The following is a 14,041-nucleotide window of genomic DNA, read 5'->3' as shown; positions in this document are numbered from 1 at the left end:
ATAGAGTAGTGCTTGATGAGCTTTGAGCTCAATTAATTATAATGTGACAATTTGAAACATTTTATTACTAGTTCTGTGAACAGTAGACCTCACGCAGTATTCTCATCCACAAGTACCTGATTGAAACTATAGACCTTATGGAAATACAGCAATAGACTGGCTTCTCCACACATCTGTGTAATCACTTGTCAGCTGATTTATGATGAATAATTCTATACCTAGTCTAATTCTTTGCCTATGAAGGAGGCTCCTTTTTCCTTTTATATTATCCTTGAAATGCAAAATTTCCAAAAACCTTGTATATACGTCGACGCGCAATTAAAAAAGGAACATACCTGTCAAATTTCATGGAAATCTATTACCGCGTTTCGCCGTAAATGCGCAACATATAAACATTAAGAGAAATGCCAAACCGTCGACTTGAATCTTAGACCTCACTTCGCTCGGTCAATTAATTAAACTCTAGGAGTCCAGTTTCAGCTGAATCCGTAGTTCTTTCCAGATCTTAATAGTGTAGATGAATAAATAATTTAAAGAACAAAGAAAAAACCTGAAGACAACTTAAATAATATTTATGTTATGTTTTCTCTACTGTAAGACAACGTTATCTCACTTTGGCATTGACTTTGTTTGGCAGGAATAAATTTGCATAAAGTGTGTACTCCAACTGTCAAATATTGGTTGTAAAGTTTAGCACCAGCTCGAAAAATATGAGCTCCATTCATGAGCACATTTCAAGCATTGGAATTCATTCACATTGAAGAGTGACTTGTATAGTAGGCTATTTTTGTGAGATAACTGACTGTAGAGGAGATAAGAATATTCCATTCATAAAAGTTTACTTCGGAATGGAAGTTTGTTCTTGAGCGTTATTGTAATAATAAAAAAGTAAGGTACTATAAAAATATTATAGTCAAAACGTCTTATTCTTTCAATAAAAAATGGTACTTGTGATAGATTTTACTGTGTTCATATATATTATTATAACTCTATATACAGTCGAACCTCTCTATAACGAACCTCCACTTAACGAAATCCTCTACACAACGAATTTTTACCTGTTCCCATGACATTTTAGAGTTTTGGCTGCTTATTTACCTCTATTTAACAAATTTCGGACCTCTCAACAACAAAGCTTTTTCTTGACTTCAACATACAAAATGTAGTGTGTATAAGTAGACGGTTATTTTCAAGGAATTGTTTAGCTTCAGCAGAAAGGTCAATAGACTAAAAATAATGGCAATTCAGGTAGGAAGAAGATAGGATGGTAGACAGTCAATAGAGGGTGAAACACAAGTCGGGAATTGAATTCCAAGAACTTGTCATTATTGTAGACCAGGCAGGTGAACGACTGGGCTTTCCCATTCTTTCTTTTGTCACAAATTTCAATTCTTTGAACTGACTATGATGATGATGATGATGATGGCTGTGACAATCCTGAGGAGAAGAATCCGTCAGATCAAGAAGTTATAGAGGCTTTCAAAATTATTAGGCAAGGATTAAAACTGAAAAATAGGGTACCAGACATGTCTGTTTTAATAGATGTGAGTCGTTTATCGAACATGATGTTTTATTCAAATGCAAAATTCAACCGAAAATTACTCACTTTTCCTAATATAAAACATTAAAAAATAGGAAAGTTGAGTTATTATAGTGAAGTTATTGACAAGATAACCGTATTTTGCGTTCCATCTAATATTAGTGTAAAAAGTTGAAGAATATTGCTACAGAGTATGTACTTTGATTAAACTCTACTAATAGTACAAATCAAGCTTTCTGGAAACAAATTGGTGAGTTTACTTACTTATTACATTCTATAAATATTTTTAAAAAACATGTTTTTTCAAACAGCATGAATTTTCAAATTTCCATATCAATATTGGCCTAATAGGTACCCTACCGTTCACAATGATATGTTTTATGTACCATACTCATTCATTCACCGCCGTGATACGATATTATTATAAGATCCATAGGATCGTGGCAGTTTTCTTGACAGAACCTCTCAATAACGAATACCTCTCTGCAGCGAATTTTTTCTCGGGATAATCGACTTCGTTATACAGAGGTTCGACTGTATATAATATTCCTCTATAATAATGGAACACTCAACAGTTAGAAGTGAACCTTACAGTGTAAAAACCGATAACTGAAATATTATTTCAACTCACTCAACGATAATCCCAGGTAAATCATTAATGTTTCCGATGAAGAATAGTGTAATGAACAAAAAATAAAAAAAAAACTATTTCACTTTCCACATTTGCACAAAACACAAGAGAAACTACAAAAAAACTGGAGACTAAAGAGCAACAAATGAAAGTTCCATATGAAGAACCGACTGTGTATTGCCAACTAACATAAAATTCCTAATTTCTATTCAGTCCCCACTTCTTTACGGTACCTGGTCAGTGGTCCGTCTTCTTCTGCTTCTTCTTCTTCCATCATTCTCTCACACCCTCTCTCTCCTTTGCCTGTCGTTCTTTCTCTCTCTATCCTCACTCACGCTAAGCTACTTTAGAACAACATTCCTCTTTCCGTGTGCTTCCAGAGTGGGATGCAGTCAGTGTTCCCTGTAAAAAACCATCAATGCGTGTCATTAAAACAATTCTGACAGATTGGAGTGAATCTTACTATACCGTATACCTGTAGATCTATACCTCACGGTTCGTCAGCCTTTCTCTGGTTTTATCATCCTTTCACTCATAAACTCAATCTTTCTACGCTCTTTTCCATCAGTCTCTCTCTATTACTTTTCTCTCATGATTCTACTCATTCTTTCTCTCTTTCACTCTCTTACTTCTCTCGCATGTTTCCCTCTCTCTGCTCTACACTCTCATATTTCTCCTCTCACTCACTCTCTCTCTCTCTCCTTCATACTCACGCATGACATGTTTTTCCTTCTCACTCTCTCTCTCTCTCAGTCTCTTACTTCTCTCTCATGTTTCTCCTCTCTCTTTCTTCTTGATACTCACGCATGCAGATTCTCTCTCACTCTATCTTCCATCCTTTTCGGCATAATTTGGCGTGACCAGAATTTCGTAGTGACATATTTATGCTGCAATCTGAAGATCTCTCCATTATTCATGATGGATGATTCTTGAGAAAAATATTTATAAATGCCAAGGCCAGAGCTGAATCATATCTCGCCTGTATTATTATTATATAAGTATATTATTATTGTTTTTATGTAATGTACCAAATAAATAATCGTGGGTTAAGTGGAAGAGGGGGCTCTTATTGCCTCAACTTCGCCAACATCACTTTTTGTAATTGTAAAGTGTAAATAAAAGGCATTTTTCTATCTATCTATATAATTTTTATTCATTGTTTTTCAATAGTAGCCTATTTACAATTCTATCTATTCATTCAATCAATTTAATTTACAAATTATAGGTATACGATTGAAATTGATTGAATAAATTGAAATCATGGATAAACCTTTATATTCAATCACGAAAATTATAACTGATAATACAACGTAAATCAGTATTTGAAATCTTGCTATTCATTCTAATATACGAGTACAGTACCACCAAATAAGGATGAGGATTATTTCAGTAAAAATAAGTTTTTAAGAATGTAAAAAATGGATTGTTTATTATTGTATGTTTGAGTCAATAGCATGCATGGAAATATGTTACAGTATTGCACATTGTCTTCTAAGACTATTACAGTTTGCAGTGTTATTTAACACAGTTTATTATCAATTTTATTTTATTATGTGATACATTTTTATAATACAGTAAATTTTCATATCAAATACAATCATTATCATAGTTTGGTTCATTTTGTTTCATTTCAATCCTATTTTGTAGCTTGAACAAAAAATTGAAACAAAAAATTGAAACAACAAATTTGTGAATATCACTTTGATTAGATTTTTCAAGAACGCTGCACACATGTTTTTCATTCCATTAAAAATCAACGTTTTAGACGAGAAAAGTTGATATTTTAAACTTAATTTACATCAGAATCTGTTGCATCCTTAATCATCTATAACTGATCATACTTTAAATTATGACAACAAATAATGTTTTAAGACATATATAGCAAGTTTTCTATAACTTGATTTCTCAATATAACTGTTCCAAGATAATGGGTTCCAATCTCTAATAACTTTCAGTGAACTATTCGACTAGATTCCTCTGATAAACTATCATGACGTTTTCATTTTTCAAGCTATGTTACATCGGTTTGAAGTCCAGCCAAATACTTATTGAGTGCTGTATATAGAACTCCTGCTCTTTCCTTCTCTTCAGCCCTGTAACATAAATATATGTTACATTAGATACTCGTATAGATAACTTGAAAATAGACTAAATTTCCCATCATGAATCATAGTAGAAATTTTCTAAAACTGATGGTTTTTGAGAGAGTGAAATTTTTCGCCATTTTTATTTTTATGTAATAGAATAATTTTCATCAATTTCCTCTGAATATTCCAATACCAGAATATCGGGGATGAAATTTTAGCAAGAGTTGGTTATTTATTAACTAGTAGTTCTGTGAACAGTAGACCTCACGCAGTTTTCTCATCCACAAGTATCTAATGTCACCTGTTCTAGTTGATTCAATATTGAACCACAATTCACAGTTGAATCATAATTTACTCTTAAAAACTATTATTTGTTTTCTCCAAGATCAAAAACTCACTTATATAATGTAATAAACACAGTGCTACACATCTGTGTAATCACTTGTCAGCTGATTGATTATGAATAATTCTATAGTCTGATTGATCCTATCTTCAAAGTAGATGATTTATATAGTGATATCAGAGTATGGAGGAATTCCTTCCCTTTTCATATTATCCTTAAAATGCAAAATTTCAAAAAACCTGGTGTATACATCGAAAGCGCAGTTGAATTTCTGTCAAATCTCATCGAATTCTATCAACGCGTTTGGCCGTAATCGCGTTACATACAGACAGACAAAAGCAAATCGAGTTGAAACATAGACCTCACTACGTTCGGTAAATTAGAAAAATGGAAAAAATATAAATTTGACAACTCTGATATTTTGTCGAGTCGAGGCTCAAGTTTCAACTAGTTTTATTCATACTGCAGTTGAAATAAAAATAAATCTTGATAAATTTCTCATTTGGATGGACCAGAGATTGACAATGATGTAACAACTGAAACCGGTATCTCGATTTTTAATAATCTGACAATATATTATCTTGCTTGACAATATATTATCTACACCCTGTTCCACAAATGTCTGTTAAATTTTAATCCCAATTAAATGCAACGAGAACCAATTAGAGAAGCCTTCCTCTCAGAAAAACCTTCTCTGTTTGGTTCTCGTGAGATTTAATCATGATTGAAATTTAACAGGATTTTGTGCAACCGGGCCCTATAGTGAGGTCGACGTTATAATGGCAGTGGAGAAAGATTTTTTTTTTTTTTTTTTTTTTTTAAGATTACGTCCTAAAGACTCCAGTCATGGAGTATAAGACAAGTCATGTTATTACATAATAATTCTAACACTAAGTAGTTCAACCTAGTTTAGGTTTGAAAGGAATTCTTGTACACTATAAAAAGCTCTATCAACTAAATATTTTTTAATTTGTTTTTTGAAAATCTTCAAATCATCATTACTTTTCAAGATTTGAGGTAGCTTGTTATAAAATTTCCTACCAATATAATCTGGTTTTTGTTCAAATAACCTACTATTGTGACCCATTATATGATAATCTGCTCTGTTTCGCGTATTATACTCATGAACATCTGAATTCTGGATCACACCACTCGTTTTCACATGCATTACAACTTCATATACATACAAAGATGGCACAGTTAATAGACCAAGCTTTTTAAATAAAGGCCTACAAGAGTCTAACCTATTCACTTTCTCTATACATCTGAGTGCCTTCTTTTGAATCTTAAACACCCTGTCCATATTTTGTTGAGATGAATTACCCCATACTAAAATAGCATACCTAATATGAGATAGTATAAGTCCATGGTAAGCAGTTAACAGTAGTTTTTTATCATTCAGCCTAGCAAGCTGCCGCAGGACAAATACCCCAGATGATATCTTATTACATATCTTCTCAATGTAAGGATGCCATGTTAATTTCCTGTCCAATAAAATTCCCAAGAATGCTACTTTCTCTTCTTGGTCTAATTCATTTTCCTCTACAAACACATTTATTTCTCTATCCTCTACTGAATTATATTTACTTTTGAATTGTAGGAATTGACATTTCTTACTATTTATTGTTAATTGCCTTTGCTTCAAGAATTGGACAATTGACTGTACTCCAGTAAAAGCATTTATTTCTAGACTATCTAATAAATAATTGTTAAGATAAGCGATGTGTCATCAGCAAACAACAGAGCTCTGTGATCTTTTAACTCTTTTGGTAATTGGTTCACATACAACAGAAACAGTAAGGGACCCAGAATTGAGCCTTGAGGTACTCCAGCCTGGACCTCCAGTTTTTGAGATTTAATTTTTACTATTTCATTCCCATCCACCTTGGTAAGCTCAACACACTGGTTTCTACCTATGAGATATGATTCAAACCATTTTAGTTCTATACCATTCACACCTACAGTTTTTAGTATTTCCAATAATATTGTATGGTTCACACAATCAAAAGCTTTGGATAAATCAAGAAATATTGCGGCTGCCTTCTCACCTGAATCTATTATATCTATTAGTCTTTCAACAAGGGATACTATTGCAGTCTTAGTAGATTTCCCTTTCTGGAACCCATGCTGTTCATCACATATGAAATTAATTTCTTCCAGGTGCATCAATAGCCTATTTAAAACTACTCTTTCAAAAATTTTACTTATACATTTAGAATACTAATGGGTCTATAATTTTCAACTCTTTCAGAATCACCGCTCTTGAAAATTGGCAAAATTTTTCCTTGTTTCAGATCATCAGGGAAAATACCCTGCTCTAGTGAAGTATTAAGGAGATGCAATAAAGGGTCCAGTAATTCATTTTCACATTCTTTTAAATTTTGCTTGAGACCCCATCCAATCCTACTGTTTTTTGTTATTCAAATTTTTTATTATTCTTGACAACTCATCTCTTGATAATGGATGAAATTTAATACCTTTTCAATTGGCTCAGCATTTAATGTAGTTGTATTACAAGTATTAGTGTTCAGTGACTTTTGGAGATTATATGCAACCTGTGATAATACTTATTGAAAAAGTTACAAATGTCTATACTATCATCCATATATTTCCATGTTCATCGATTATCCTAGGGACATTAGTAACTGTATCTTTTGAGCTGCTCTCCTATTTCTATTAATTACCTCCCAACAGCAGAGTTAAAATTGGTACTAGTTGTTAATATTTCAGCTGTTTTCTTACACTTAGCTTTCCTCACTTCTTTTGCATAGTTTTTCTTTAGACATTTGTATTTGACTTCACTCGGAACATCCCTCACTAATTTAAATTCCTTATAGGCTTCCCTAACAATATTTCTTTGAGTAAGAATATCTTCAGTTATCCATTCATCTACTTTGTCCAATTTACTTTTTACTTCGACTTTTTTTATTGGACAGCATACACTAATGTGAAATCTTAGAGTATCAATGAATTGCTTATATTTGTAATTAGGTTACAACTGTTATAAACACTACTCCAATTTTCTTGAAGCAGTTCCTGCTTCAAACAATTTATATTTCCTAGCTCATATTGCTGAATTTCTTTCACAAAAGTTTTTTTTCTGCTTGGATTCTGGCCCTGCAACTTAACATCTAAAATTTGATAGTTATGATCTGATAGATCTGAGCTACCTAACCTGACATTACAACCTTCTATATTTGTGAGGATATTATCAATAATTGTCTGTGAAGTTCGAGTTACTCTTGTATATTCGTGGACCTTAATTTCTAAATTATTCATATTAATAATATCTCTAATATCCTGTCATTTTATCCTGCCTGGCAAAATCGGTATTGAAATCTCCTACTACTATAACATTTGTGAAACGAGCGGTTGTAGTTTCCAAAAGTGTGTGGAGCAGCTCACAAAATTTTTGCCAGTCTCCATTTGGTGACCTATAGATACCTAACACTGCTACCTCAAATCGATCATCAATTTTTAACCTTAGTCCCGTCACCTCTAAATCCATCTCAACAGAAAATCTCTTAACAAAATCCAGTTCATAAGTTTGGGTATGTTTAGCATTGCTAGTGAATATACATACACCACCACTTCTATGAGCTATTCTACAAAATTCTGATCTCAGTGAATAGCCTGGAATCCTAACTTGATTTATTTCCTTTATTTTTAAGCCATGCTCTGTGAAAATAACAATGTCAGGATCCTCCTGTTTAAGAAATACTTATAATCTGTCAATTTTGTTGCGAAGGTACTGAATATTTTGATGATAAATACTAAAAACCTTACCATCTTGTGCTACTCTATCTCTAGCATTTGTAGCTATTTCCCTTTCCCTGTTTTGAGCCAATTTACTAAAAAATCGTTATTTGTTTTTTTGACTGTTTTTAAACCAGAGGATTGCAAACGGCTTTCAATCAGCTCTGCCAATCTATTACAAAATATTACTTTGCCAGATCGATTTAGATGCAACCCATGATTAGTGAAGTTATGTCTTTTCAGCCTTTCATTAAAAAACAAATCCCCAGTTGTTTAGAATTTTTATTTTTTAGGCTGTTGATTGTATTATGGATTGATTTGTTTGTCAATTGATTGCTTCATTTAACTCTGGCCTATCAAACCTATTAGGAATAGTACTTATTATTAAGTTTGTTTTTTTGCTGAGTGGCACAATTTCCTTGATTTTTTCTGTTACTTGAGGAAGATGATTCAAGTTAGGTTCATTTATATTATTTGAGCCACCCAGTACAATTAGATAGTCATTTTCATCAAAGTCTTTAGTTTGTTCCCTAGCTGACTCTACAACTGCATTATTGATGCACTTGGCTTGAAAAAACATTGGACATCAAATTTATTTTAATCTTTTATCAAGGAGATCACTGCAATCACGTCCATGACTGGACGTCAGTAGCAGAACTCTCCCTTCCTATCTTTATTTCCCTCAGCTATATTTTTGGTTGCTGTCTTCAAAACCTCACTGTACGTTTTATTTCGACCATTTTCAGAGCATTTCCCATCATTTAGGTTAGATTCTATTTTTTTGCATTTGGACGGAGGTTCTATCATACATTAGTATTATCAAATTTAGATTTTAGTTTCTTTATTTCCTCCGACATTAGACTACATTGATTTTTTAGATTTAGTATTTCTTTTTTATGGTCTTCATCTTGTAATTTTATAATCAGTTCCAAAGATTTAATTTCTTCTACCATCCCTAACCTTTAGATAGCAGGGCAACGTTGCCGATCCTCTGTCTTGACTAAGCCTTCTTTCGATGGTAACTGATACGGTACAGGTTTATTGATGTAATATTAACGGTTCATTCTCCTTTAAATTAATCAATTATATTTTATTAAGCAAGAAATTATATTTTTTAATAATTTCATAATTAAGATGAAATATTTTGTCAATTAATTATTAATTCTACATTGTTAAAAGACGATCTGGCAACAGAGCAAAGCGAGAAAGAGATAGCGCTATCCGCTTTGTTGAATGATAGACAAGGATAGCAATACCATTGCTAATCAAACACAGCCATTATAACGTGGACCTCACTATAGTTGTTTTTCGTCAAACTATGTGATGCTGGTAGTCTCTCACACTGTGCTGTTCTTACACTCTCACCCAGGAAAAACAATAATAATAGACAGTAGTCGACAGTAATCGGCTTGAGTTAACAGGAAAATGAGATTGAAATTTGGAACTTGCACAACTTAAACCATGGTATATCTTCTCATGCTATCTTTTCTATATTTGTGTTCTGTATGATGTGTAGTCTACATATAGTATATTACGCTACAAGCCCAGAAAGTTGGTGTTTACGGTATGAGGATAGTTTCCCGGGCGAGGCTTGCCGAGCCCGGGAATATGTTATCCGAATACCGTAAACACCTTCCTGAGAGAGTCGCGTACGATATTTTTCGCCACACTACAGGTATAGCTGACGCCAAAAAGTTAGGCGGTTTCGTGGGTCTCTTGTGCGTTCCTGCAGCTGATGTTGTCAAGTAGAGTTGTCATCTAGTTTGGCTTAGGTGATGATTTTTAAATCAAAAGAGACCATAAATAGATGCATTGCATCAGCAGTGAGTAGGTTACACCATGTGACCCACGAAGCCGCCCAACTTTTTGGCATCAGCTATATAAGAATAATAAATTGAATAAGAATGTTTTATGAGGGGGGGGGGGAACTTTGATGTCTCATATCTCAAGAACCAGACGTCGTAGGGTACTCAAAGTGGGGTGGAAATTTCCGATCTCACCCTCCTGAACACAATGCACCATATGGCACAGTTGTCCAAACACATTTTCAAAAAGCGGCCGGAAAGGGTATTCTTTCTGGCCTTAGCCGGAAAGAAACCTGTTCTGACGTCAGACGAGAGTCGTCTGCAAACAATGTCTTTCAGATCTACGTAGGGACTGGAAAACAGCTGCTTTCTGTGCAGTGTGGCGAAAAAGTATAATTTATCATATTCAATATTATAGTTTAATTTACAACTTCTTTTACCTGATGGTTGAAATCTCTTTAGTTTTCTCCTGCAGTTTCCAGTTGGCAGCCTCCAGATCGCGCTGATGTTGGGCGATTATCAGGTCAACTTTTGCTTGTAGATCGGCCGCTTGTCTCTGGGAGTTTGCCAGTTCGCTCTTCTGATTGGCTATCTCTGTTCGCAACTGATCAACAGTTCGGATCTCTTCTGCCTTTTCTGATCGCAAACGCTGCGATAGCAGACGTTCATTGTTCAGTTCCTATTAAAAAGAAAATCAATAATCTATTATATTATGAAGAAAAGAATATTGGCTTATACATGTACGGGATAGGAAATACACGAATGACGACGCATCATCACGTCTGAACTACTGGACTGATTAACTTGAAGTTTTGTTAATAGATTCTTAAATTATTGAGGATGGTTATATAGCAGTGAAGAAAGATAGGTGAAAACGTTGCCAATCCTGTGTCTTGTCAATGCCTTCTATAGATGGTAGCTGATACAGGTTTCAAATCAAATCAATTTTATTGTTCACATCATTAATTTAAACATAAAAATCATCAGTAAAAGAACTTTTCTTCAGTATAAAAATTTGATGTAAAATACAGATGACTTCCACCATGAAAAATTAGTTATAACTTGAATATTGAAAATGCTGATGATGATGTCAAGAAATAATTGAAGCAAACAATAAATTTTACTATTCACAAAAAGCAAGAAGCTTTTGTACGTGAGCAGGAGTTGAAAAAAGTAAACACACACGCACACATTCACACACAAGCATATTTCGAAACATAGTCTAGAACAGTAGGCTATGTATTTAAATAACAGAATATCACCAATAGAAATAAATAATTGAAGCTTACACCTTTATTGATGTAATGTTAACGATTCATTCTCGTTTAAAATAATCAATTATATTTTATTAGAAAGATATTATATTAGATATTTTATTAGAAAGATGAATTATATTTTATTAGCAAGAAATTACATTTTTCAATATTTTCATAATTAAGATGAAATATTATATTTTGTTAGTTAATTATTAGTTCTACATTGTTAAAAGACGATCTGGCAACAGAAAAAAGCGAGAAAGAGATAGCGTTATCCGCTTTGTTGAATGATAGACAAGGATAGCAATCCCATTGCTAATCAAACACTGCCATTATAACGTGAACTTCACTATAGTCAATAATTTATTATAAAGAGAATAATGGACTATTCGTAAGGGATAGGAAGTACACGAGTGACGCATAATCACGTCTAAACTATACTGAACTAATTAACTTGAAATTTTGCATAAAGATTATTGAATTGCCGAGGATGGTTATAGGGCCTATTTTAAATTTTTGTCAATTAATTACAATAATTCTTATAATTCTTCTATTTGACGTTCACTTGGGCTGGGCGTAAAACTGGTTAGTCAAGACAAGACTAGTCACGTTTAGTCACAATACTTCACATAGTTGCTTATGGAGTCATGTCTAATTGCAATGACTAATCAGTGTGAGTTGCGTCACAAGCAGCTATGTGAAGTATTGTAACTTAACGTGTCTGATCATGTCTTGTCTTGACTAACTGGTGTGCGCCTAGCCTTATTCATGTTGTAGCTGTCATTACCTATTGAAACATTATAAAATGAAAAAACGTGTACTCTTAGGCTAGGCACACACCAGTTAGTCAAGAAATGCAAGACATGTTTAGTCACAATACTTCATATAGTTATGAAGACATGTCTAATTGCAATGACTAATCGGTGTGTGTTGCTTCACAAGCAACTATGTGAAGTATTGTGACTAATCGTGACTAGTCTTGTCTTGACTAATTGGTGTGTGTCCACCCTTAACTCGAAGTTACTAATTTTTACTAAAAAAATACATGAAAATTCATAGTTTACCTCTTGTAGTTGAGAAATTTTTCGCGGTGGTTCAGCCAACTCAGATCTCAGAGAAGAGTTTTCTCGCTGAAGATTTGTAACAGTCATTTGAATCAATGCTAACTCCTGTTCCAATCTCTGTTTATCCTGTTTAACATGTTCCATTTTGTCAGTCAGTAGTAATATTTTGCACATCTGGAAAAGATGAGTAAGTATTAATTATTTATTTATTTCATTGACAATCACAAATCATTATTACAATATAATATGATTGGGAGAAGACAACAGGCATAGCCAAAAACTGTCTCCCAAATTTTGATGAATAAACGTTATGTGAGAATAGGGGGAATAAAAGCTATATTGTCAGTTCAACACAATTTATTTGAGCCAAACTTAAGTTTTAATGCACTGAGACATCATAATCAGTGGTATTTTTTGGTTATTATTGTGTAAAACTGACAATATTTCTTATTAATCTGATGAAATTCCACAATCTCTCTGTTCTACGTCCTAGTGCTGTTCGTTCCTCGTTCTGTCCTACGGTCAAGTGCTGAAGGGGAGGGTATCCTTGATACCCTCTCTGAGAATGGACTTCTTAAGGTCCAAACTTCACCGTTTCATGTGAAAACATTACAGTAGTACCTTAACTTTTGCATTTTTCATCATTTTTCTTGCTCAATATTATTGCAGAACTCATCAGTTTAATATGATTCACCATGTCATTTTACCGCTACTGGTATTTATTTTTAACGCTAGAACGTAAGTTGAATTATATTTGTTAAACACATGAATAAAGGAATCTGAATCTGTTCTTAGTATAAATTTTATGTGAGAAATATTAAATCAATAAATAGTGAATTAGTGAAGTTTATATTGTGATAGTTATTTATCTCGACCAATATCTAAATTCAGTAATACATTTATATCATTACATTCATATTAATAATCATTTAAGAAATAGAATCAACTTGTTTTTTGTGTACTAGTAAAGGTAATATTGTGATAGCAATCAATACTATGTCATTATCATTACCTTGCTCTTTATGTTCAATAATCGATCAACTTACATTATTTGCAACATTATAATGAAGAAATTCACAAAACTTTTTATAAAATTCTATGAACAAATCTGAATTGAAATGCCAAACAGATGGAAGAAATAAATTTATAAATTGAGAGTAAAATTAAGAATGAAAATAGATAAAGGGAATGTAGATCCATTATACAGAGATTCATTCAATTATCCATTGTATATACATTCAGTTGATCAACAAGAAAAACTTATTCCATTTGACAAAATATAGAAATAATGATGGGTGAAAAAAATAGTGATGTGTGATTATATACTTAATACTTTGAATAATATTAACTTTCTATTAAAAGTTTTATAATGAAGCAAAATCTAGTTTAGCATAGAATAATATACTATGATAATAAAGTTGCAAAAACCTGTTTTTCTGTAGCTTCAGCCCAAACAGCCGATTTTTCCTCGGTCCATTTCGATTTTTCCAGAAGAAATTGCGCGTTCAATTCCGCCTTTGCATTTTCCAAACTCTCGATTTTATTCTCGAGAACTGAAA

The 14,041-nt window shown here is 33.0% G+C and overlaps 1 protein-coding gene across 1 annotated transcript in view; it reads right to left on the bottom strand.

The window, feature by feature from the left end:
* LOC111046190 (probable cytochrome P450 301a1, mitochondrial) overlaps positions 1–10,707 on the bottom strand; it is a 30,387-nt gene extending 19,680 nt beyond the window's left edge. Inside the window, 1 exon segment of the mRNA XM_039438747.1 lies at positions 10,603–10,707. The gene's annotated coding sequence lies outside the window, so the exon portion shown is untranslated.
* Between the last annotated feature and the right edge of the window lie 3,334 nt (positions 10,708–14,041).

The sequence above is a fragment of the Nilaparvata lugens genome, chromosome 12 (assembly GCF_014356525.2).
Source record: "Nilaparvata lugens isolate BPH chromosome 12, ASM1435652v1, whole genome shotgun sequence".
NCBI lineage: Eukaryota > Metazoa > Arthropoda > Insecta > Hemiptera > Delphacidae > Nilaparvata > Nilaparvata lugens.
This window is presented reverse-complemented; position numbering and strand designations above follow the sequence as displayed.